Raw genomic sequence first — 24,638 nt, 5'->3', positions numbered from 1 at the left:
CCTGCCTCGGGCATGGATGTTTGTGATGTCCTTAGGTTAGTTAGGTTTAACTAGTTCTCAGTTCTAGGGGACTAATGACCTCAGCAGTTGAGTCCCATAGTGCTCAGAGCCATAGCCAATACATTCAAGAGCAATTGAATTAGAGACACTTTCCTAGTAGATAGAGCTCCTTCCCGGATGGTGACGGCGGCGGTGCGTCATGGTTTGGATTGCACGAGACGGCAAAATTACTGACGAGCCATCCTGATCTTGACCGTTCTTCCACCTCACATTACTCACAGGAACTGGTCAGAGAAAAGTCCAAGCAGTGCACAAGTATGTTAATGGTGACGCAGGTTTGCCAACATGATTTAGGTCAGGGGTACTGGAAAGAATACAAAGATCATCGTATCCACAGAATGTGTCTCAAACTATGTTCTGCAGAAATGATTAGTATTTCAGTCAACTCGATTCAGCATGTGTCCTATTGCCTACTAGGCACAGGATGCGCTATGGACACTGATAACTTGTTCCATGCGTGATGGTGTTGATGCGTATAAGGCGCGAATGGCGTCCTATGGTATAGCCATCCATGCTGCAGTCACCTGGTTCCAAAGTTCCTCTCTGGTGATTGGCATTGGGTTACAGCGCTGCATCCGTCGTTTGACCGTATCTCACACATTTTCGATTGGCGTGTTCGTGGAGCAACATGTGGTCGAGCATTGTCTTGCTGAAAAATGGCGTCTGTGGTGCTGCGCAGAAAGGGTATGGCTAGGGGTCGCAGGATGTCATTCATGTAGGTCACACAGGTCACAGTGCCCTGGACACGCACCAACTGCGACTATTGCTTGTACCCCATAGCACCCCACATATTAAGGCCTTGAGTTCGCGCTGTATGTCTTGTGCGAATGCAGTCACTGTGATGTCGCTCCCCCTGTGTGCGGCAAACCAAAATCGGTCCTCATTTTCATACAAACAGTATGTGGATTAGTCCTAAAAGACTATACGATGCGGTTCCGTACACCATTACCGTCTAGCATGTTTCAGCTCATTCGTCAAACGTAGGCGGACTGACACCCCTAATAGTGTACGATGAGTTACACTGTCCCACTGTTGCGCCAGAGCTGAGTAGGACGCAGATCTGTCCTGTAATGCCATTCGGATGAGGTGTCGATCTTCTCGGAGGTGGTGTGGGTAGTGGGACCTGACCCATCTCGTCATGTTCTACGGCCTGTCACGAATCGTCCTGCACACCCCCGTTGCACTACCGAAACATTTTGTCCCAACCAGCAGAAATTTCCCGAATGGATTCATCACATTATCTTATACCAGTAATAACCCCTCTTCCAAACTCACTGATTTGACAGCACAGTTCGCGCAAACGTCTGCAAGGCATCCTACACGACTGATCAAGTCACACTGAGCCATTAACTTCTGTTTATAGCGACGACGTGAACCGCAGGAACATTTTATCTGTAGTAGGTGTTGCGATGTGATATCGATGTTGACCTTGAACTTGTGAGCCGTCATGGTTCAAATGCTTATCATTTCTGCAGAACATACTAATGTACATGTCCTGTGAACATGAACGTCCTATCTCTAATCTTTCAAGCTGTTCTGTATTTTCTGAACATGAGTGTATATTCTCGAATAGGGTATCGGACATACATGCGTGTGCGATGGGACATTGCATCGTAATTCGGAATAAAATAGGCGCTGCAATATCGTATCGTCTCGTTACCAGTTATTTGTCGATTACAACACAGTCCAGGAAGCGGTAAGGATATTTTTCTACGCACGGTACGTTTCTCATTCTGTTCCTGCTCAGGATCACTGTACGAGAATTCTACATCTACTTGATTACTCTGCTATTCACAATAAAGTAACTGGCAGAGGGTTCAATGAAACACTTTCATGCTGTCTCTCTACCGTTCCACTCTAGAACAGCACGCGGGAAAAACGAGCACTTAAATTTTTATGTGCGAGACCTGATTTCTCTTATTTCATCGTGATGATCATTTCTCCCTATGTAGGTGGGTGCCAACAGAATGTTTTCGCAATCAGAGGAGAAAAATGGTGATTGAAATTTCATGAGAAGATCCCGTCGCAACGAAAAACGCCTTTATTTTAATGATTGCCACTCCAATTCACGTATCATGTCTGTGACACTACTCCAGAATAGGACGGACAAGCGTAGTGTAAGCAGTCTCTTTGGTAGACATGTTGCACCTTCTAAGTGTTCTGCCAATGAATCGCAGTCTTTGGTTTGCTCTACCCACAATATTATCTATGTGATCGTTCCAATTTAGGTTGTTTGTAATTGTAATCCCTAAGTATTTAGTTGAATTTACAGCCCTCAGATTTGTGTGTCTTACCGCGTGATCGAAATTTAGCTGATTTCTTTTAGTACTCACGTGAATAACTTCACACTTTTCTTTATTCAGGGTCAATTGCCACTTTTCGCACCATAGAGATATCTTATCTAAATCATTCTGGAAGTCGTTTTGATCATCTGATGAATTTACAAGACGGTAAATGACAGCATCATCTGCAAACAATCTAAGACGGCTACTCAGATTGTCTCCTATGTCGTTAATATAGATCAGGAACAATAGAGGGCCTATAACACTTCCTTGGGGAACGCCGGATATTGCTTCTGTTCTGCTCGATGACCTTCCGTCTATTACTACGATCTGTGACCTTTCTGACAGGAAATCACGATTCCAGTCGCACAAATGAGGCGATACTCCGTAGGCACACAGTTTGATTAGAAGACGCTTGTGACGAACTGTGTCGAAAGCCTTCTGGAAACCTAAAAATATGGAATCAATTTGACATCCTCTGTCGATAGCACTTATCACTTCATGAGTATAAAGAGCTAGTTGTGTTTCACAAGAACGATATTTTCTGAATTGGGCAAAGTAGGTCGAAGTTATGTGAAATTGTAAGGTAAATTGGATAATCACATTATTTTAACACCTTACGGTACTTCACAGAACAGTGTAAACACAGAATCTGTTGCTGTATTCCCGGGTTCGATTCCCGGTGGGGTCAGGGATTTTCTCTGCCTCGTGATGACTGGGTGTTCTGTGATGTCCTTAGGTTAGTTAGGTTTCAGTAGTTCTAAGTTCTAGGGGACTGATGACCTTAGATGTTAAGTCCCATAGTGTTCAGAGCCCTTTTTTTTGTTGTTGTATCTGGAGCTATCGGCTAATTTAGTCGGGTCTGTAGAGTGAGTCCTCTGAACGAAGGATGGCTCATTCCCCACGCTCGTATACCGTATACGTCTCGACAGGATTGCAGCTTTGTTAACATTTACATTTGTTGTTGTATCTGGAGCTATCGGCTAATTTAGTCGGGTCTGTAGAGTGAGTCCTCTGAACGAAGGATGGCTCATTCCACACGCTCGTATACCGTATACGTCTCGACAGGATTGCAGCTTTGTTAACATTTACTTTTGGTTGCACTTAGTCTGTCACGACGTGCGTACTTTAGATGTTCTGATGCTCGGAAAGAAAGTCCTTAATTGCACCTTACGAGGCGCTGCGTATTGGCGCAGTAGGTAGACAAATCGAGCGTATGTCGGCAGAGCGGGGATGGTCTTAAGGGGAGACAGACGCGGCAGAGGCAAGCAGTGTGGCGATAAATAACTTTGATGTCGCTATAAAGATGAAAGCAGCTCCCGCGGGCGTGCTCCTCAAATCTGCCAGCACGGCCTCGCACTAGCTGTACGCAGCATGCCCTCCTCCCGTCTCTTTTTATGGCTCATTTAACCTCCGAGCGACAGTTACGAGGGCTATTGCCAAAGTGCTGGGATGGGTAGCAGGGCCATACGATCGATCTCGACCTCTGGCGAGCTCGTGCTTAACTCGTAATGATTCTACCCTCCTGGGCTTTAGGGGCCAATTCGTCCGTCTCTCCCTGCTACCTGCTGCTTCTATCTACTCCTACGCTATCGGGAGGTACTAACGCTACGTTTACATGCTACACAACTTCCAGAAGGCGAAAACCGAATTTGGGAAACTGTTTTCGGCTGCCGTGTTTACATGTAAGGCCGGAAACGATTTTCCTGGCCGGATCCAACATGAACTGATCGATTTCGTCTGCAAGACCAAGCGAAATTATGAGCAGGCCCACCTAATTTATGTTTCTAGTGCCGGAAGAGCACAATTTTTTTATCCACGCCACTTAATGCGTTTGCAACTGTTTTATTAACACATCTGCATTACGCACGTTATGGAAAAAATGCCAAGCGGTCAAAGGTGAAAGATTGTTCTGTTCCAACAAAAAAAAAATGGCTCTGAGCACTGTGGGACTTAACATCTGTGGTCATCAGTCCCCTAGAACTTAGAACTACTTAAACCTAACTAACCTAAGGACATCATACAACATTCAGTCATCACGAGGCAGAGAAAATCCCTGACTCCGCCGGGGATCGAACTCGGGAACCCGGGCGTGGGAAGCGAGAACGCTACCGCACGACCACGAGCTGCGGACTTCTGTTCCAACATGTCGCAGCCTTAGATAGTGTCGGAAGTTCCATGCGGCTTTTCGCGGATGATGCTGTAGTATACAGAGAAGTTGCAGCATTAGAAAATTTTTGCGAAATGCAGGAAGATCTGCAGCGGATAGGCACTTGGTGAAGGGAGTGGCAACTGACCCTTAACATAGACAAATGTAAGGTATTGCGAATACATAGAAAGAAGGATCCTTTATTGTATGATTATATGATAGCGGAACAAACACTGGTAGCAGTTACTTCTGTAAAATATCTAGGAGTATGCATACAGAAAGATTTGAAGTGGAATGATCATATAAAATTAATTGTTGGTAGGGCGTGTGCCAGGTTGAGATTCATTGGTAGAGTCCTTAGAAAATGTAGTCCATCTACAAAGGAGGTGGCTTACAAAACACTCGTTCGACCTATACTTGAGTATTGCTCATCAGTGTGGGATCCGTACCAGGTCGGGTTCAAAATGGTTCAAATGGCTCTGAGCACTATGGGACTTAACATCTGTGGTCATCAGTCCCATAGACCTTGGAACTACTTAAACCTAACTAACCTAAGGACATCGCACACATCCATGCCCCAGGCAGGATTCGAACCTGCGACCGTAGCAGTCGCGCGGTTCCGGACTGAGCGCCTAGAACCAGGAGACCACGGCGGCCGGCCAGGTCGGGTTGACAGAGGAGATAGAGAAGATCCAAAGAAGAGCGGCTCGTTTCGTCACAGGGTTATTTGGTAAGCGTGATAGCGTAACGGAGAAGTTTAGCAAACTCAAGTGGCAGACTCTGCAAGAGAGGCGCTCTGCATCGCGGCGTAGCTTGCTATCCAGGTTTCGAGAGGGTGCGTTTCTGGATGAGGTATCGAATATATTGCTTCCCCCTACTTATACCTCCCGAAGAGATGACGAATGTAAAATTAGAGAGATTCGAGCGCGCACGGAAGCTTTCCGGCAGTCGTTCTTCCCGCGAACCATACGCGACTGGAACAGAAAAGGGAGGTATTGACAGTGGCACGTAAAGTGCCCTCCACCACACACTGTTGGTTGGCTTGCGGAGTATAAATGTAGATGTAGAATGTAGATGTAGAATAGTCAGGAAACTTCCGAATGCTTTAATACATTCGCAATCCTGCGCAGAGAAATAGCAAATGTTTTGTTGCTAGCCACTGATTGTGTATGAGTGTATAGGCCACCAGAACACGGGGTAGATATAACAGTTTACAAATTGCAGAGTATTGTGTTCCCAGAATTAATTTTTATTCTGCAGCGATGTATGCGCTGGTATGAAACTTCCTGGCAGATGAAAACTGTGTGCCGGACCGAGACTCGACCTTGGGACCTCAGCCTTATGTGCTCTACCATTTTGGAAGATAGGAGACGACGTACTGTAGTTTGGAAGTTTGCAAGATAGGAATGAGGGACTGGTGGAAGTAAAGCTGTGAGGACGGTAGCTCAGTTAGTAGAGCACTTGCCCGCGAGAAGTGTAGGTCCCAAGTTCGAGTCTCGGTGTGGCACACAGCTTTAATCTGCAGGAAGTTTCAGAATGTTATTTTGTTGCAAATCAGTTCAAGTTTCCAATACAGCAAGTATGTTTTCATTTATGTATCTCTTTCCATCTAATAAAGATAAAATGTGCTTCACTTCGCTTAAATTGTAGAATTGATTAATTCCCCAGGCAGTGAAACATTTCCTCTTTTCCTTCACTCTACATAAAATCGCTTCGTTCAGAGTAACCAACGTTTTTCAAAACAAGTCTGAGCTTGACAAACAAAGCAGTTTCGAAGGCGGTTGTACTTTACGTAGGAGCGAATATCGACAGTGGAAGAACAAATCAGGAAGCTAGAATCGCATTCCCAGAATCACTATTGAACACTATTGAAGTGTTTACGTGACGAACCAGAAGTGGGTTTGAGAAATCGGTGTATGAAAGCTAGCTGCATGTAAACATAGTGTAAGAGACATTCCTCTCTCTCTCTCTCTCTCTTTTTATGTGTGTGTGTGTGTGTGTGTGTGTGTGTGTGTGTGTGTGTGTGTGTGTGTGTGTGTGTTTGTGTGTGTGCGTGTATTGCTAAGCAAATAGAACTTCTTGCTTTGCCAAAGTTCTATTTGTCATGGCGTATTAGTGCATGACTATTTTTCGATCTCGAATTCTATGCTTCTGCTGTAACGAATGTCACCCAAGTCCATAAACTCGTTGGTAGTGGGCTAGCAGTTCACCACATACGTAGTCTTAGGTTCAGCACTGAAATACAACAGGAACGAGAGTGAAGCAGCACACTTCCGTACCTACCAAATAGGCTAAGTTAGTGGTCGTAGCCTACAGAAACTGAGTTCTGGCAGATTTGCATTAATTTCTTCCACTGCGCTGAACATTTCTTCACGTCGTTTTACATGAGGAATCGCGGGATCTCTTCTGAATTAGGCTTCCAGCGAAGCGTAAGGTCACGTCCGCCACCTGTGTGTGGATTTGCTTTGGTGAGTCCTTAGTAGCACAGACAATCTCGTTTTGGTTGTCGACGTACTCGTGAGCCTCGGTACTCGCCCCAAACTCTCTTACCTTATTCTCACGATTCCTACGCGAGATATGCGATGGAGGTAGTAGATCTCTAACACACTCTACCTTGAATACCGGTTCTCTAAACAGGATTCCACGAGAACGGCGTCATCTTTCTTTTAACGACTCCCCATTATCTCTATTACACTTTTGTATGGGCTATACTAACCTGCGACTATCCTTGCACCGTGTCTTTGGATTCCTTAGAAATTCCCCATAAGTACTGTAGAATACACTGCACTGGTATCTTGTATGCGATTTCCTTACAAGTAACATTGGCCATTCACATAATTATTGCAACAAATCGGAATCTTCTGTTCGTTTACACTAGCACAGACGTGACGTGTTTGTACCATTTCAAATCTCTTCTTAGTATTACTACCAGGTATTTAAGCGCCGTGGTAGACCCATTAACGTTACCAAACATCACCTAAAGCAACATAAACATTACTTCAGTAATTACACTTAAAATGTTTTCGCCATGGGCTATCAAGCAGAGCCTATCTTGAAATGACGACCTCGGACTTCAGTTCGTCAGCATTTTTCCACGAATGCAACTCCGATAGACGTTGTTTTTGTTTTGTGCCAGTTGCACTGTGCATTTTACAGAAAAACACCGACGGATAGTCAATAACAAGGACAAAACTTTCTTAAGACTAACACGCAATTAGTAAATGCCAGAGAAGATATCGAAGACGTAGAACCGACTTCTAAATATTGTGTGGGTCTCCTCAATATCTGCAAATATTTTCTAGAACAAATAAAAAATTGATATTTTTGAATCTTAAAATAGTTTTGTACTCCTTTTCTCTTCTTCAATCCATCCCCTTTCTAATCCGTCTCCATTCCGCGCTTGTGTTTCTCTCTAATAACTTTGAAGGTGATTTTTTTTTTGTTTTTTTTTTGTTTTTTGTTTTACAAGCACTATGGGACATAACTTCCGAGGTCATCAGTCCCCTAGAACTTAGAACTACTTAAACCTAACTAACCTAAGGACATCACAGACATCCATGCCGGAGGTAGGATTCGAACCTGCGACCGTAGCGGTCGCGCGGTTCCAGAATGTAGCGCCTAGAACCGCTCGGCCACTCCGGCCGGCTAACTTTGAAGTTGACTTGATGTTAAACCCTAGGCTTCCTTTCTTCCTTCATTCCGACAGGCGAATCAGCACGAATAGTATACATGTCCTCATGAGAGTCTGGGAGAAATTTGGAATTTAACGCAGGAAAATGGCGCAAAATCTTGTACCAAGGAAGTTACTCCTACAATCACACCTTCCCTTATTGGCCAGCTATTGGAGACGAAAATTTCTTCCATGACTAGGATTCGAACTAGGTATTGAGTTGCTCAATTGATTACAGAAAGCAAGCAACTGTTTTTCTCGTAATAGCTTGTGCCCGCAATATACCGCTTGCAGAAGTACGGCAAGTGCTCCTTATTGTAAGACGTAGGACCCATCCAAATACCACCAAAGGAGAGACATATTATTTATATACATATTGCTGTAAAAGTAGTATTTGAACTACACATTGCTATATTAGGTATGTTCTCCTCTTCCTAATCCAGCCTCGTATTGGAGGACAATTTAACCTGCGGTCTAAACTACGGTACAGCTACAGTGCGCTTCTTGAAGGGGAAATCACTTGAAGTTCAAGAACTTTCGACTGATATTTGAACTTTCATTCGTAGAACTACAAAATCAGTCATTTTCATACGATTAAATTAAAGAAAAACTCGTCCTTATGTGTTGCACACCAGTGTACTTGGCCGGCCGGAGTGGCCGAGCGGTTAAAGGCGCTACAGTCTGGAACGCACGACCGCTACGGTCGCAGGTTCGAATCCTGCCTCGGGCATGGATGTGTGTGATGTCCTTAGGTCAGTTAGGTTTAAGTAGTTCTAAGTTCTAGGGGACTTATGACCACAGATGTTGAGTCCCATAGTGCTCAGAGCCATTTGAACCAGTGTACTTCTTTGCATTTGCTCGATATACCCAGTTGTTCCTACTTTAGAAACGTACAGAATTCGGTAAGAAGCATATAAGCGCTTTTCTAAATAAACAACAATTTTCCATTAATGACTGTAAACGCGTCATTTGCGTTACCGACAACTGAACCTCTGTGATCGATTCGCTACACTTATCTACAAATTGAGGCTGTTCGCAAAAGGAAGTCTGCGACATAAGGAGACTGTAGTGAAGTGCTGGAAGACCTGTTTAGGACATATGAGTGGATGTAAATAAATGTAACTTACTGCGCATAACAAGGCGAAGAGATCCATTAGAATCCAGTTATGCTATTGATGACAAATCACTGGAAGCAATAACAAGTGCAACAATAATGATGTCATGCAACTTGCGTGTCCTTAAAACCAACGGCACCTGGTTTTTTGTGGATGGTTACCCATCAAAGTCCCAGCCGGAACCAACATTGCTTGATTACGATGAGTGGGCAGGAACTAGTGTTACCAACATGGCAAGGCCGTTGCCTAGTAACAAGTCTAAAATACATAGGAGTAATATGCCGGAGCGACCTAAACTCGAATCACAACATAAAACTAATTCTAGGAAAAGCAGACGCCAAGCTAAAACTCCTGGAAAGAATCTTAAGAAAGTGTAATTCGTCCACGCAACAAGCGGATTGCAATACACATGCAAGACCGATTCTTGAGTATTGTTATTCAGTGTGGGATCTTCACCACAACGGGTTTATAGAAGAGATAGAAAATATCAAATGAAGAGCGACATGTTCCGTCACAGGATCGCTTAGTAAGCGGGAGTGTGTCGCAATTATCAATAAACTTCAGTGGCAGACGCTACAATAGGGGCGTTGAGCATTACGAAGAGGTGTACTAGTGAAATTAGCGCACGTTCCAGGAAGAGTGGAGCAACCTGTTAATCCCTCCCACGTATGTCTCGCAAAAAGACTCCGAAGAGAAAATCAGCGAAACTGGAGCTCATACGACGACACTCGTTCCGCCCATGCACCATTCATGAATGGCATGGGAAGAAAAGGTGATATTAATGCCAAGAGTACCTCCAGCCACACACCGCACTATAAGATTTTTTTTTCCTTTATTGTAATTTCATTCCCCTGCCCCATAGGGGCTGGGGAGGCTGAAAGTGGCACAATCCACTGCTCTTCAGCCAAATGGCTTTAACAAAAATACAAGGGAAACTCTTACATAAAAATGGGAATAAAAAGGGGGACATAAAATACAGTAAATGGAGATTGTGGCAGTTAAAATATACGCTAATACGGGGACATTGGGGGACATTTAAAAAGTCGACATAGAGTTAAAAGGCACAGCAGGCAATTCGTTGCGTACGTAAAATCACTGGAGACAAACCCAAGTTAAAAGGCGGCCACATAATAAAAATTACACAGAGCGAGACACTTAAAAAACAAAACCACTGGAAACGATGGAACACTCACAAAGAATAAAAACCGTTGGTAGGGACCTGCCAAAGGACTGGAGGTTGGAGAGGAGGAAATAAGAGTGGAGGGGGGGGGGGGGGTTGGGGCTGGGAGGAAGAGGAAAAGGGGGCAGGGGCCACACCAAGAGACAGGATATGGGTAAGGCAGGAGATGAAGAGGGAAGATAAGGCAAGAGGGAGTGAAGAGACACTGAAGGGGAGCACAGGAGAGGGAGGAGGCGTAGGAGGGGGAAAGCCGCTCAGGAGAAGGGAGGGGGAAGAGAATGAGCCCTGAGGAGGAGGCAGGCAGAAGGTGGGGCTAGAGTTGGTAGGAAGGGTAGACATCAGGGCGAATTTCATCATCTCGGAGGGGTAGATGCTGGAAGTTGCATTGGGAACGGAGGTGGAGGGTGTGGATATGGAGAGAGGTATGGTAAAGGCATGGCAATGGGCTGGGGTGGAGAGGAAGCGAGGCACCAGGGGGTGAGGGGGATCGAGTTGGCGGACAGTATACAGGGACCACACTGTACGATTGCTTGCGAGATTTTTACAACTATGTATGCTGAGAATAATTCCAGTTTTGACTCATTAATCATGTGGTCAAAGGCTATTACATTATCAAAAAGCGGAGGTACGAGGGGCGTTCAATAAATAGTGCAACACATTTTTTTCTCGGCCAGCTTCGGTTGAAAAAATGCGGTATTTTATGTGAGACATGGTGGAATATTCCTGCTTCAGCCCCTATAGTTTCTTGAAGTTTCGATGGGTGGAGGCTCCATACGTAGTGGCGTCTGTAACGGAGATTTGTTCCAAGCAGAGAGCTGCCATTGAGTTTGTTTTGGCGGAAAACAGAGCATCGCAGACATTCATAGGCGCTCGCATAAAGTCTACGGTGACCTGCCAGTGAACCAAAGCACGGTGAGTCATTCGGCGAAGCGACATCGCAACAATGTCCCGCATACATGTCCTACGCGTGCCAGCCGACCGCACACAGTTGTGACTCCTGCAATGTCGGAACGTATGAACACTCCCGTTAGAGGTGATCGTGGGAAAACAATCAAACACATCGCCACTCAACTGGACGTCTCTGTTGGTATTGTTAACAGACTCGTCCACCAGTTGGAGTACTCAGAGGTGTGTGCCTGCTTGTTTCCTCGCCGCCTAACATAAGGCCATAAAGAGCAACGAAGGACCATCTGTGCGGAATTTATTGCGCATTACGATGCTGATATTGACAATTTTTTGTCGAACATCATCAACACATGGGTTTATGACTTCGAACAGGAAACAAAACGGCAATCCATGGAGTGGCACCACACTATCTCTCCTGTGAAGAAAAAGTCGCCTTCTTAGCCAGTAAAATTATGGCGATGGTCTACTGGGACTCTGAAGGGGTTACTCTGTTTGATATCCTCCCTCATGGTGCAACGATTATCTCTGACGTGTACTACGATGTCCTCAGGAAACTGAAGAGCCGATTTCAGCGTGTTCGTCGCCACAAAATTGCAAAGGAATTTCTCCGTCTATATGACAACGCTAGGCTTCACACAAGTCTGCACACTCGAGAGGAGCTCACAGAACTTTATTGGACTGTTCTTCCTCATCCACTCTACAGCCCGGATCGAGCAACTTCGATTTCCATCACTTCGGCCCAATAAAGGATGCACTCCGCGGGAAGCAGTATGTGGAAGATTGGGAGGTTGTCGATGCAGCAATACGTTGGCTCCATGAGGGGATACAGGCCCTCCCAATAACGCCGTCGCACTAGACAGAGATTGTGTTGAAAAATACGATTTTGTAGCCAAAAGGGTGGAGAATGTTACAGCGCGTTGGAATCCGGAAGAAAATCAACCTGCTTTCAGAAAAAAAAAATGTTATATTAGTTATTGTGCACCCCTCGTACTTTTCAGCTGGGAATAAACCGCGATCCTTATTTCTAGAAAATACACTTGTTTTCAGTCTGTCGATCGCTGTTTCATTATCTCAAAATTACGGGTTTATGGAGGTGTAATCCACCTTCAGACCTGTTAAAAAAACATAAAAATAAATGAGAAATACTTTTTAATCCTATGCTTACAATATTGCAGAGATAAAAATTTTCTCTATCTCTTTACGCTACAAACATATAACATACCATTCTCGTAGTTACAGAGCAACCAGGCTTAACTGAGAAACTATCGCTTTACTACCATGATCAAAACCCAAACTTATATGCTATGATTTTATATTAAAATTTAAAAAATTTGATTCATGTAGTGCTACGTGTCATTTACGTAACACTACAGGCATTTTACAACAATAAAATTGTTCAGTAATATTTTTCTTTTAAAAAAAATTGACAGCTTATAAGTTTGGCTTTTGTATATGACAGTGAAGCTGATAGAGTTACCAATAATAATGATAACTGTAAGCTATCCATTAAAAAATTTAGTTCATTTACCGTGTACGTGTTATTTGGCGATTAAACTTTTAGAGAAGACGACTTATAAAAGACCACGTCCGACATAAAAATTAAATCATGTATCCAGTTGTTCGTGATGTACCTTTAATTAATTGCCATTGACATGGTAATTGCATATGACCATGATCTGTTATAAAAGATAACGTAATGTATGTAGAATTCGTGCACTGGTTCCCAAGACTTAAAATTCTCAACTGCGCCTTACACAACTACACTTTTTCAATCTGCAATGATAAATGGTTACTCTAGAGAAGTCATTATTTAATTAATATTAATTATTTCTTCTTTCACTACAGTCTACCATAGGTCGTTACATCAAGTAAATTTAATCTGCCACATTACTTCTACAGGCATTAAAAAGTTTACTCTCGCTACTTCTGCTTAACTTCGTTGTGTGTAATTATTAATGAATAACCGCTCAACTCTTTGATAGTAATCTTCCCCACTGTACCGACTTTAACTTTTACCGCGACCGGCGCCATTTCTTACGCTCGGACCATCTCTCCTATCCCCCGACACCAGCCTACCAGCACGTCCGCTCGTTACGTACCGGAACAATGCTAGCCGCGGCTCGACAATGCTCCCGCCGGCGAAAAAAAGGCGCGTAGGGTACCGAAGATTCCGGACTGTCAGACCCGCCCACTAGCATACACGTATGCCCACATTACTCCTTTAATTATCTGAATCGTATGTTATACGAAAACTGTATTGTGTAAATACACTGAAGCGCCAAAGAAACTGGTATAAACAGCAAGAATACGGCCTGCAGTCGGCAACGCCTATATAAGAAAACAACTATCTGACGCAGTTGTTAGAACGATTACTGTTGCCACAATGGCAGGCTATCAAGAATTACGTGAGTTTGAAGGTGATGGGACGCAGCATCTCCGATTTAGCGATGAAGTGGGGACTTTCCCGTACGACCATTTCACGAGTGTACTGTGAATATCAGAAATACGCTAAAACATCAAATCTCCGACATCGATGCGGCCGGAAAAAGATGGTTCAAATGGCTCTGAGCACTATGGGACTTAACTTCTGAGGTCATCAGTCCCCTAGAACTTAGAACTACTTAAACCTAACTAACCTAAGGACATCACACACATCCATGCCCGAGGCAGGATTCGAACCTGTAACCGTAGCGGTCGCGCGGTTCCAGACTGTAGCGCCTAGAACCGTTCGCCCACTCCGACCGGCCCGGAAAAAGATCCTGCAACAACATGAAGAGCATCGTTCAAAGTGATAGAAGTGCAGCCCTTCCGGAAATTGCTGCAGATTTCAATGCTGGCCCATAAACAAGTGTCAGTGTGCTAACCATTCAACGAAACATCATCGATATGGGCTTTCGGAGCGTAAGGGTCACTCGTGTACCCTTAATGACTGCAGACACAAAGCTTTACGCCTCGCCTGGGCCCATCAACACCGACATTGGACTATTGATAACTGGAAACATGTTTCCTGGTCGGACGAGTCTCGTTTCAGATTGTATCGAGCGAATGGACGTCAGGGGACTGTCCAAGCTGGTGCAGGCTCTGTAATGGTGTGGGACGTATGCAGTTGGAGTGGTATGGGTCTTCTGATACGTCTAGATACGTCTCTGACAGGTGACACGTACGTAAGCATCCTGTCTGATCGCCTGCATCCATTCATGTCCATTGTGCATTCCATCGGACTTGAGCGATTCCAGCAGGACAATGCGACACCCACACGTCCAAAATTGCTACAGAGTGGCTTTAGGAACACTTTTCTGAGTATAAACACTTCCGCTGGCCACCAAACTCCCCAGTCATGCATATTATTTAGCATATCTAGGATGCCTTGCAAAGTGCTGTTCAGAAGAGATCTCCACCCCCTCGTACTCTTACGGATTTATGGGCAGCCCTGCAGGATTCATGGTGTCAGTTCCCTCGAGCACTACTTCAAACATTAGCCTACACGATATTTGGCAGGTGTACCAGTTTCTTTGGCTCTTCAGTGTATATAGAACATTTTTTTAACTCTGTTATATCACTATGCAACATAATTTTTGCTGTTTGTGTAATTTTCTATGTTCCTGAAATACTTTTCTGCGCTGATTTCAGATCTTTTATTAGTTTTGACTAACACGTACAGTTTTTTTCACAAATCGAGGAAACTTATTTTTCATTTAAAACTGTTCCACAGAGAGAAATTTTATTGCAAGTAAGGGAAATTTTGTTGTAACAGGATGGAGTAGTTGGATACACTTGCCACACCCATGTGGCTAATAGACGGGAAACTTTCATTCATCTATGTATAGTGTTGTGAGGTTATACTATCTGCGTTGTTAAATGTAGTTCTGCGGATTCTTAGGAGTGGGTTCCCGCAAGTGATTGAATTTGATGTTTGTGGTAGCTATGTAATTGCTAAGCAAAAATAGGACATTAATAGTTTTGTGAAAAATGTGTACTACGCATGTTGTGGTAGAAGACTTGGTGATCAAGGTAAAAACTAGGCATCGCAATATGTTGAGGGACTGAGACTGTGGAAAAATAGGAAGAGGAAAGTAATGCCTTTTGCAATTCCTATGGCTTGGATGAAGCCGCAAAATCATGTATATGATTGTTATTTTTGTACGGTTAACGTTGAAGTTTGTAACGCACAGAGTAAGAAGGATACAAAATATCCTAACATTTCTTCTACCTTACGACCAGTTACGAATATTCAGTCTCTCTTTATTCCAGTTCCAGCCACCATCCTTGAAGATTTGCAACAGAACAGCAGCTCAGAAAATGAATGCGATGGTGGTGATGATTACAAGCTGGAAGAAGATTCTGCATCAGACTTATTTAGCAAAACGAATTAAATAATTTAATTGGTATCTTAAAGCTGACAAAACCTGCCCCCGAATTGCTTTAGTCAAGAGTGAGCAAAATGTCTTCTACTACACGGAGTGTTATCCTCTTGGTACAGGAAGAGAGAAAAGGGAGTAATAAAATTCTTTAAAGAAGATCATATGGTTTGTTATTGAAATATTGAGGGTTTATTGAATTTCTTTAACGTCACTTATGATCCAAGTGAAAGGAGGTTGATTGTAGACTCGTCAAAATTAGCCTGAATGGTGTACTTTTACAAAATGGAAATTTAAATGGCTCTATACCTGCTTCCCGCTCAGTACAGCACAAGGAGATGTATGAAAATTTCAAAGTTGTGTTGAAATACGATTACCATGAAAAACATTCTTTGACAATATGTGGGGATTTGAAAGTAGTTGGCATGCTACTTGGTCAAGAATCCGGCTTCACAAAAACGCCATGTTTCATTTGTGAGTGGGAATTCAGAGCCAAAGAGAAGCATTCGAAGGTAACTAACCGGTCCAAAAGAAGAACCCTACGGTCAGGTTCACAGAATATAACAAATGAACCAATTGTTCAGCCAATCAAGATACTATTACCCCATCGTCACATTAAGCTTGGATTAATAGAGCAGTGCACTAAAGCATTTCCAAAAGATGGTGACTGCTTCTTGTACTTGCTAACAATATTTCCAAACGAATCTTAGGAGAAAATTAAACAAAGGATCTTTGTGGGGCCTCAGAACAGAAATTTAATGCAAGACAATTTGTTTCACAGCACAATGAATCCAGAGGGAATAAAAGGTTCGGGTTTCGTTTAAAGAAGTAGTGTCCTTTTTGGGCAACAACAAACATCCAAATTATAAAGTCGTGGTTAAAACACTGTTTCAGAGTTTCTTGAAATTAGGATGTAACGTGAATGTGAAGCTGCAATTTTTTACATTCACCTATTGATTTTTTCCCTGCGAACCTTGGCGTTGTCATTGAGAAACAAGGACAACGTTTCTACCAATACATCAAGGAGATGAAAAAGGGTTACAAGGGAAGGTGGAGTGCAAACATGATAGCTGACTACTGTCTTACGCTAAAGAGAGATAGTGCTGGTGGAGATAATCAAAGAAGAAAAGTGTCGCTCCATGTCAAAGAAAAAAAGGAAAAAAAACCTTGATTCACTGAAATCAACGAAGGGAAATTAAATTGTCATAAATATTTTGTGCTACAATTTTGAAGTGGACATATACCACTGTCTACTCTAATCGAGTCTTTAGTGACTCTATACAATGTTGCAAAATGAATAATTTATTTTTAAGGCAATTAAAAATTCCCTGTTAGAAAAAAATGTGATTTCATCCAAAACTTCAGAAGCTATTTGCACAATAATCTAACTTGAAAAAATATCTTATCTGAAATTAGAATGAAAAGTACTTAAAATATCACCTGCAGTCATACAAAATCTTCACAGAAGTTTTAAAGTGCAGCACAGTGTATCGCAAACACAGAATTAGAAACCAGTTGTCACTTTCTTTTATGTTTTTTAACAGACCTGAAGTTGTACTGTACTGTCAGAAACCGCTAACTTTGACATAATAAATAAACGGTTGATAGACTGAAAATAAGCGCTACGACATTTAACTATTTATTCATTTACTTCTTACGTTTCGTAAGAAGTAAATCTTGTAAACAGAGAACTAGTTGACAGTCTTGGTACACACTGGTATTTTGACAACGTCTGACTGGCTACAGCCAACTTTTTATTTTACAAAATTTTCTGATAGGTAAGAGCGCCGTCTAAGAAGTTGTCATGGATATCGCTGGGATATTTAGTGGCCCGGTTAGGAAAAAGGTCGAGGTTCAGACTCCGGCCCAAAATTCGCGATGAGCCAATGTGTTGGAGGCAGCGCCGCAGAGGCTGTGTCGGGATGTATGAACACAGGCGCACTAATTCAGCGGCGAGTCCCCGTCATTAGGACTGGGCTCCGGCGGGCACTACAAAAAGAGCCGCCCTGCAGCCTTCCGTAATGTCCTAAATTTCTTTATAATTTGCCTTGCCATGTTGCCGGCACTGAGTAATGACGTGCACGTCCAGGGAGGAAAAAGTGTCTAACTATAAATATGGGGGCGATACTGCGAGATAAAAAACTGACCGGTCTGTACACACATGTTGGCCGTTTCCCATATCAGTAGTATACACTCGTGTGGGAAATAAGAAGATAATTCAGTGTTATGAAGGAGAAAATTACATTTAATACTGCGATGAACTTCGGCGGCAAACACAAGAACCAAATGAGCGTGCCGTGCTATCACACACTACGGTGGTACCTCAGTTCTAACCGACAGGACATAATATCTTCGGCGTCACATCTCGCCTTACTGTATAAGCTGCAGTTGCCTCGGCAAGCCGTTAGAGCATTTTTAATCCCTTAGCTTTCAAAAGTGCAAGCTTTAATGCCTATTTCGTAACTGGGACTCTTAACGATACAGTACGGCTCAGTGTTAATAGCGATATTTTAGACGGGAAAAGAAATGCCAGGTCGTAATGCTAAAAAGCTGTTTTACTTATTCTATGATTCGTACGTTGCAGTACGAAGAACAATTTCGCTTAAGAAAGGGTGTTTCAGGTGATATGATGTCTTGAAAAGTTCCGCTCTGCCATCAAAATAGAACCACATTTAACAAGGAACCCCTTGTGCGCGAAGTCACAAGTTCCATCATTAGTAAAGCACATTTTAACGTTTTGTGTAAAAAATAATGACAGTAAAAATACTAGCTGCTAATTACTCACCATGTGCATCTGGAGGGCAACAGGAAATGAGTGTCCGGGAGTGTCAGAGGTCAACCTTCTATGCGATGTATGTATTACACTTCACAAAATGGACATCGTCGATATTTAAGAAATCTTCAGAGCAAACCATTAACTTGCACCACGAACACGGAATAAAACATGGCGCATCACATTGATCACAAAGATTCGCATCAGCAAGGTCGAAGGTGAACTCCTTGGTAGTTACGAACCGTGCAGGATATTCAGCTAGCTATCCACTCTTGCAATGCATGCACAATCACATTGGTGTAACGGGATGATGAGAACTGATTGAATGTGATGGCATGCAACCGAAGGTGAAATGCCCTGTGATGGGGTTTATCGTTAAACTTGCTATCCTTTCAGCCGGCCGCAGGTGGCCGAGCGGTTCTAGGCGCTTCAGTCTATAGCCGCAAGGCCGCTACGGTCGCAGGTTCGAATCCTGCCTCGGGTATGGATGTGTGTGATGTCCGTAGGTTAGTTAGGTTTGAGTAGTTCTAAGTTCTAGGGGACTGATGACCTGAGATGTTAAGTCCCATAGTGCTCAGAGCCATTTGAACCATTTGAACCTTTTTTTTTTTTTTTTTTTTTTTTTTTTTTTTTTTTTTGCTATCCTTTCAGACGTAGCTGCAGATAATGCCATAATATGTTTTATAAGAAAGGAAAAAGCAAACATCCAGAGGCTGAATTTAGTACTTCCAAGTGGTATGAATTGCAATGTCACACACTTTTCAAGAGGGATAGTTTGCTATAAAGGATTATGATTTTTATACTCATACCAGGAATCAAGCAAAATCAAGTTATTGTGAGCAGCTGTTGGCCAAAAGCAATGCTCATATCATTGTTGTAGTTGTCTTACAACCATTTTTCCACTCTTGCTTGCTGTGACGTAAATATTCTCTACTGTCCTTACAAGATCACGCAGACGAGGCAGAATCACAGGGGGCAGAGTACCTCCAGCTTTTTTCAGCACAATTAGTAACTTTCCAGCCAATTTACCATCCAGATTAACAGTCGGCATAATTATATAAGAATGCGATAAGTCATTGATGCTAGTTGAACGTAATACAACTCTCTTGGTACCTATAATTTCCAGGGTTTCTTTCATACGCATTTTCTCTTCAAATCCCGATTGGTCGGGGTTGAAAACAAATTCCTTGCCGAACGATGGGATAAGTTTGTTTAACTGATCTACAAACTTTCGGTCCGATTCCGGAGTGTGCTGTGCATCGTCAAGTTGACGCTTTGTTTGAAATTTCGTTATCTTACCTCTTCCAATACGTAGCAGTGTTTGAAGTTATGCAAATATCCACTGCTTCCCTTGATGATGATGTTTGGTTTGTGGGTCGTTCAACTACGCGGTCATCAGCGCTTGTACAGAGTCTCAATTTTTACAAGTCCAATTTTTTACACAATCCGATATAGCCACTGTCGATAATGATGAAATGATGAGGACAAAACAAACACCCAGCCCCCGGGCAGAGAAAATTCCCAACCCGGCCGGGAATCGAACCCGTGACGCCGTGATACAGAGGCAGCAACGCTAGCCACTAGACCATGAACTGCGGACAATACATCCTTGAAAACACTGTAATCTATGTCCGAGGGCCATTTGATGACGCTCGGTAGCCTCATGCTGTGCTCACCATTGGATACCTTCAGTCCTGACCCTGTTGCCATTAGCAGCCAATATTACGGTTGCATGGTATACAGGGTGTTACAAAAAGGTACGGCCAAACTTTCAGGAAACATTCCTCACACACAAATAAAGAAAAGATGTTATGTGGACATGTGTCCGGAAACGCTTAATTTCCATGTTAGAGCTCATTTCAGTTTCGTCAGTATGTACTGTACTTCCTCGATTCACCGTCAGTTGGCCCAATTGAAGGAAGGTAATGTTGACTTCGGTGCTTGTGTTGATATGCGACTCATTGCTCTACAGTACTAGCATCAAGCACATCAGTACGTAGCATCAACAGGTTACCGTTCATCACGAACGTGGTTTTGCAGTCAGTGCAATGTTTACAAATGCGGAGTTGGCAGATGACCATTTGATGTATGGATTAGCACGGGGCAATAGCCGTGGCGCGGTACGTTTGTATCGAGACAGATTTCCAGAATGAAGGTGTCCCGACAGGAAGACGTTCGAAGCAATTGATCGGCGTCTTAGGGAGCACGGAACATTCCAGCCTATTACTCGCGACTGGGGAAGACCTAGAACGACGAGGACACCTGCAATGGACGAGGCAATTTTTCGTGCAGTTGACGGTAACCCTTATGTCAGCGTCAGAGAAGTTGCTGCTCTACAAGTTAACTTTGACCACGTCACTGTATGGAGAGTGCTACGGGAGAACCAGTTGTTTCCGTACCATGTACAGCTGTGCAGGCACTATCAGCAGCTGACTGACCTCCACGGGTACACTTCTGCGAATGGTTCATCCAACAATGTGTCAATCCTCATTTCAGTGCAAATGTTCTCTTTACGGATGAGGCTTCATTCCAACGTGATCAAATTGTAAATTTTCACAATCAACATGTGTGGGCTGACGAGAATCCGCACGCAATTGTGCAATCACGTCATCAACACAGCTTTTCTGTGAACGTTTGGGTAGGCATTGTTGGTGATGTCTTGATTGGGCCCCATGTTCTTCCACTTACGCTCAATGGAGCACGTTATCATGATTTCATACGGGATACTCTACCTGTGCTGCTAGAACATGTGCCTTTACAAGTACGACGTAAAATGTGGTTCATGCACGATGGAGCTCCTGCACATTTCAGTCGAAGTGTTCGTACGCTTCTCAACAACAGATTCGGTGACCGATAGATTGTTAGAGGCGGACCAATTCCATGGACTCCACGCTCTCCTGACCTCAACCCTCTTGACTTTCATTTATGGGGGCATTTGAAAGCTCTTGTCTACGCAACCCCGGTACCAAATGTAGAGACTCTACGTGCTCGTATTGTAGACGGCTGTAATCCAATACGCCATTCTCCAGGGCTGCATCAGCGCATCAGGGATTCCATGCGACGGAGGGTGGATGCATGTATCCTCGCTAACGGAGGACATTTTGAACATTTCCTGTAACAAAGTGTTTGAAGTCACGCTAGTACGTTCTGTTGCTGTGTGTTTCCATTCCATGATTAATGTGATTTGAAGAGATGTAATAAAATGAGCTCTAACATGGAAAGTAAGCGTTTCCGGACACATGTCCACATAACATATTTTCTTTCTTTGTGTGTGAGGAATGTTTCCTGAAAGTTTGGCCGTACCTTTTTGTAACACTCTGTATAAAATGTGGGGCATCGAAAGCCATAAACATTATTGGCCTTTAGCGACTTCGCATTCAAGGGGTTCCTTGTAATCCTTCGACGTGCAGCATAAGGCCTTGTTGTTTACTTGGGACGTCCAAGATGGTCCATTAATTGATTTGACATGACTGAGGCGAGGTGGCGGGAAGCGGTAGTGATGGCTCTGAGCACTTTGGGACTTAACATCTATGGTCATCAGTCCCCTAGAACTTAGAACTACTTAAACCTAACTAACCTAAGGACAGCACACAACACCCAGCCATCACGAGGCAGAGAAAATCCCTGACCCCGCCGGGAATCGAACCCGGGAACCCGGGCGTGGGAAGCGAGAACGCTACCGCACGACCACGAGATGCGGGCGGTAGTGATGCTTGTCGTATCTACAAAGGTCATTATCTTAAAGAATGACATCCACGCTGCTGTACCCTTGTTACACATTATCTATGATAAACAAAGCATTTTCTTCCTGAGCATGAAGGTGGTCGAAGGCGTCATGCGGGCGCATTGGATTTTGAGGCCGCCTCGATTCAGAGATTTAGTAATGCACCGTCAGTCAGTGCATTAGCTGTGGCAAGTGCTATGAGCACAGGTCACGCAACCGTTTGGTGGCTATTACTGTGGTACTGCCTAGACGTGTGCAAACTTCAAAAGATTCGTCAATTTGGACAACCCGATTTTGCATGTTGTAAGCAATTTTTGCGAAGTTTTCCTCCTCAAAATGCTAATGAAGCTGCATTCCACCCATAAGTTTTATGCTTATTTCAAGTGTATCAGTTACTTCCGCAGTTTGCTTGTCACATGTGGGATTGTCAGAACTTACTTGCGGATTTCCTTATGTATAAAAAAAAAAGTTTTCTGTGATCATTTATGCTTGAATGGTTGGTTATCACCTCTTGGGGCCCATACTTCTCGCAATTTGCTTAAATTGAGCATAGAATCACCAGAGTCTGACCGCCACACATGGTTTAGAATTCGTGCTTTGAGCAGCAACTTGGTGTTACAGCATGGAGGGGGTGGACTTGTTGCATGACCGCCACGTTCTCCATAGTTAACAGTCCCTGATTTTCTCTTCAGCGCCATATCAAGTGTAAGATGTGTATTTACTCTAATTATTACTACAGCTTAAATTAATTCCGGGATTTGAACTGCTTTCCTTGAGAATACGATGCCAGTGTCTTATTATTGCGCCACCTCGCTCGGTGGATTAAGATGAATAGCACCCATGCTACAAATGATTCTTCATTCCTCGCAGAATGTGAATACGATCCCTAGAAATTGTGTGATAGCTCGTAGAAGAATAGTTACATGACGTGGGCACTTCTGCAGTGCCATCATAGACATTACACCAAAAGCTAACAAAACCGGAGCGAAATTATGAATTGTGTAAAGCTTCATTGGTTACAAAAAGGTGACAGGTTCTTACATCTGTATCTAGATAGTGAGCTCTTATTTCGGGAAAATAGTAGTAACAATTTTTCTGCGTTACTTTGGAATGGAAGCAACGTTCCTTCTGCAGATTACTTTATCACAGATAGCTCATGCCTTCAACGACGCTGTGCTGCGAAGTGGTAGCTAATCTCTTTATTCACGCAGCTCAGTCATTATTAAACTACGATGACTGTGCAAGATATTATAATATTCAATTTTGAACATTATTTGCAGATTGCACCGAATTTCTAATTGACAGTTTTCGTGAGTTATTAAGGAAATACAAAATATATGGGGGTTAAACTTCTTGCAAGATTCACTGTCGTCACTTTCTGCGATTTAGGGAAATCACAGAAACTATATTTTTATCTTGAAGCATTTCCACTGATACATTTTTGCATAAAAACAACTAAATGGGATTGTGGGTCCACCTTGATGCAAAACACTCTAGCTTTTTATTTATTTATTCCCAAACTAGTTTCACGGACAATATCGCCATCATCAATAAGTTCTTTAATTCTAAAACATACAAAAAACAGGATACTTATAAACAATGTGAAACATCATTACATGTGTACTGTTTGGTTCCAAACATTGTGTTCTGTGAATATCTTCACAATACCTTATTGACTTAACGTCTCAGCATGGTTTTTTTGTGTCTGTTTCCTCCGTTCCGCCAGATTTGCTGTTGTTTTCGTTGCCGTTTCTTCGGCATACAGCATGTTGTCTGCAACTGTATGTGTGGCTGCTAGTAAACAAGCCTAAACTGGGGTACGGGTCCGGCCAGTGTGGCCGAGCGGTTCTAGGCGCTTCAGTCTGTAACCGCGCGACCGCTACGGTCGCAGGTTCGAATCCTGCCTCGGCCATGGATGTGTGTGATGTCCTTAGGTTAGTTAGGTTTAAATAGTTCTAAGTTCTAGGGGACTGACGATCTCAGATGTTAAGTCCCATAGTGCTCAGAGCCATTTGAACCATTTTTTGGGGTACGGGAACCAGGAATATGTCCCAGATATTCATGTAAGCGAGGCCAACGTTTAAATAGGAGATGCCATAATGATATGATTTTTTCCTTTGTTTTTCCTTCTTAATCTTCCAAATTCTGTTCGGAATAATGTAATTTTGGAAAATCTATAATAATACTTCTTCACGCTACTTTTAGTTAGCTGACGCTATAGTTTGATGACGTGTACCAAAATTGTTTATTTGGGATATTGCAAATTTTACGAGCAATATGTAACAAGTACCATTCGAAAATTACGAGAACAGACTTCAGTACTTCAAACTATTAATGACATATGGGGAGCGCCTTCATTAATGGAGCTGCTTCTAAGACAGAGCAAACAAATGCCACTTCCGTGTGTTGGAAGACATGAGT

At 43.2% G+C, this 24,638-nt stretch overlaps 1 protein-coding gene across 1 annotated transcript in view; it reads left to right on the top strand.

Annotated features, from left to right (window-relative positions):
• The window catches only part of LOC126249454 (circadian locomoter output cycles protein kaput-like), an 830,365-nt gene that overhangs the window by 258,152 nt on the left and 547,575 nt on the right, over nt 1–24,638 (top strand). The gene's annotated exons all lie outside the window — the stretch shown is intronic.

The sequence above is a fragment of the Schistocerca nitens genome, chromosome 3 (assembly GCF_023898315.1).
Source record: "Schistocerca nitens isolate TAMUIC-IGC-003100 chromosome 3, iqSchNite1.1, whole genome shotgun sequence".
NCBI lineage: Eukaryota > Metazoa > Arthropoda > Insecta > Orthoptera > Acrididae > Schistocerca > Schistocerca nitens.
The sequence above is the reverse complement of the archived record's forward strand: the minus strand, read 5'-3'. Positions and strand labels throughout refer to the sequence as shown.